The sequence below is a fragment of the Vicia villosa genome, unplaced genomic scaffold, assembly GCF_029867415.1.
Source record: "Vicia villosa cultivar HV-30 ecotype Madison, WI unplaced genomic scaffold, Vvil1.0 ctg.005316F_1_1, whole genome shotgun sequence".
Lineage (NCBI taxonomy): Eukaryota > Viridiplantae > Streptophyta > Magnoliopsida > Fabales > Fabaceae > Vicia > Vicia villosa.
In genome coordinates, this window is record NW_026706606.1 from 11749 (window position 1) to 15102 (window position 3354).

The window sequence follows — 3354 nt, forward strand, 5'->3', positions numbered from 1 at the left end:
AGACAAATATTCACCCATGGCAAAGACAAATTTATTTTTCAATCTAATAAATGACAAAAACATATAATGATAAATCACAACAAATCAGCAAAAGGAAAAGAGAATCGAACCGGCTTAGAAGGCACCGGTTGTGGTGAAACGGTCGGTCGGAGCGGTGTTCGACGGTGTCCTTAGAGGTGGTGGTGCACCGTGGATCTGCAACCGAAGGCATGGCCGGAGTTGCTGCAGTTACGACCGACTGGGTTGTTTGAAGGTTGTTAGTATGACAATGGATGAGGAAAATAACAACAATGAATTGTTAGATACAAAGTGATGGATAAATGTTAGAATTTTGTATATGCAGATTTTTTTTTAGTATAGAAATACAAATGACTTTTGATATGTTAAAAAGATTGAAAATAGTGTAAGAAGAGAGTGTGAAAAATATTGCAATTGTTAGTAATGACGATAAAAAAATATTTGTAAGGAAAAGCCAAAATTTTGTACGTGTGTAGGTGACTGACTAAGGGTTAGTTGTTAGTCTATTTATAACTTAGAAAACTAGGTTAAATATAAATGGAATATAATTATATAAATCAAAGTTAAAAAGTAAGATTAAAATCAAAGATTAATTTAATTTAATTCTGGCTAAAAATAGAAGAATCAAATCAAAATAATTTCATGAAATTAACTTGTTGGTAAAGTTTAAATAAAAAACTACCTTATTGTTATGAATAAATATTGTGGATGTCCATATATATTCTTATCTTTCATCTTCATATTCCTTATTAAGTGGTATAGTAAAGTTATGATTTTTCATCTTCCTAATGTCCTATAAATAGATATCACTTTGCAATGTAAAGAGAACCACTTGAAAGATGATAATGCAATATTACATTTTCTCTACTCTTTCTCTCCTTCATCTCTCCTACATCTCTATATTGTTTTGGTTAATTTTATAACACGTTATCATCACGAAGCTCTACCAAACTTGGAAGAAAAAATTTTGAAGTCCTAAGTGTTAGAGGTAATATTAGGTAATTATTTTATTATTTTTCTTTCTCATTATCCGTGTTGAATTTTGATATTATATCTTATTAGATTATCAATATTCTCTAAATGATTACAAAATAACGTGTTTATTATATAGTTCCTGAAGAACTTAACAAATATCCATTAAAGATAGTATTAAGTTTGTTATATAGTTCTTGAAGAACATATCAAATATCCTAGAAGGATAATATTGAGTTTGATATATAATTCCTGAAGAACTACAAAATGTGATTGAGTTCATGAAGAACTATTGTGATTGAATTCCTGAAGAACTACCCACACACAATTTTTTTTTATCACTACGAAGATCAATTGTGATATATAATTCCCGAAGAGTTAAAGTTTTAAAATAAGGATTTATCACATCTTAAAATATTGTATCTATAATATTAGAAGAATTTCATCATGATATTATTGAATCCTAGAAGGATTGCATCTATATTAATGACATATCCCTGAAGGATTGCTCAAAGAATAATTTTTATTGACCATTGTTTATGGAAATAGTTTGTGATGTGATATTTGTAGAACTAAAGATTATTAAACTAACTCCAAATTATTGTTCAAAGATTGAGTTTAATCGAATATTGTGTTTATCAATAATTGATGAATTCCAGAAGAATTCAACGTTCAATACTTAAGATTATATATATTTTTTAGATTATTGTTTATAACAAATTATTTTTATAGTTCCTGAAGAACTTATCCATCCATGAAGGATAGTGAATCAAATTAATTATATGACGATATAATTTTAGTGATATAATATTGTTTGATTAAATATGTTTAATTTTATAAGGGGTAACTGTTTGATAATTATATGATCATATGTTCATATGAATGTATTTGATTAAAGTGTTTAATAATGAGATACTATTATATTGGTTTTGAATTATACTGGAGGTATTGAATATCTTTGTATTACACAAATGAATTTGGACATAAAATGTATAATAGAAAAGGTATCGATTTTTCCCTCGGGCTTGTACTACACTTATATTATACAATTTAAGCACATGTTATTGTAAACCAGTAGTTTACTTAAATGTGTCGTTGGTAAAACCGGTTGGGTCATCTTGGATATAATATGACGCGAATAATTTGTATTGAAGAACCAGAAGTTTCTTCAATCCATTAAATTTTTGTGTGTTTCTAAAGGAAAATGAAAATTTGAGAAATTGCATTTTTATGATATGAATTGTTGCATAGCCTAAAATAGCATGCATATGTCTCTACTCACAACCAAAAGTTTGTGAAATTATTTTCTCAACTAATTAGACTAAGATCTTATTTTCTAGATTTTTTTTTTAGAAATTTCTGTATAAGTATCACATATATTATTAAAATTGATATTAAATATCATGTAATATATGTTCATAAAAAGAAAATGGACCCGAAGATCCATTCTTTAGACGTCTAAAGTTAATTATATGGTTGATACTTATGAGATCATCAATTCTAAATTATATATTTGAAACACCCAAAGTATGATATTAAGATATTTATTCGCATTAAGCCAACAATATACTATATCTTAGTCCTCCCTAATTTATTCTTATACTTCTCATCTAAGTGAATATTTGGATGTGTTGTGTATCTTCCAATTGCTCCAATATAATACATTAAGATGAGTCACGAAAGAATATTGGAAAAATATAATTAATATGACTCTCAATTTTGAGGATATATTTTGAGAAAATAATCAAATACTTGATTGCAACCCAGTAGGCTGATTATCACTTGATAAATTAATTTTCCCAATATTAGGGGGAGGGAATAAGCAGCTGAAATCATGAACAAGAAGTTCAAATGAACAACTAAAATCATGAACAAGAAGTTCAAATGAACAATTTAAAATAAATTGTTGTCTTGATCCTCGTACAAATCAATATGAACCAAAAGTTCAAAATATTATTCATTTGCAAAGTTTATGAAATAAATTATCAGCTGATAATACTCCATTCAAAGTTGATTCTCCTATTGGATAATATAATATTGCAAATGAGTTGTTGATGCGCCTGAAGCGTGGTATGAAAGTCGGTTCCAATGTTAAAAGTCCTCTACTAAGAAAAGAAACTAAAAATGACCCAAGTGAGGATATGAAAATGCTAAAAGCACTTTGATCTAATTTAATTTTCAGTTCCAGAAGAACAAATCAAGTACTTGAAATATGAAATAAAGAGATCTCGATAAATTATGTCATGGATGAAATGAAATGGAACCGAAATTGAGATAACCAAATAAAGTCAATATTGACAATGTCTTTGTATACAATATAGCGCTAAAAGTGATCAATGATAACGAGGATCATGAGTCAAAGTC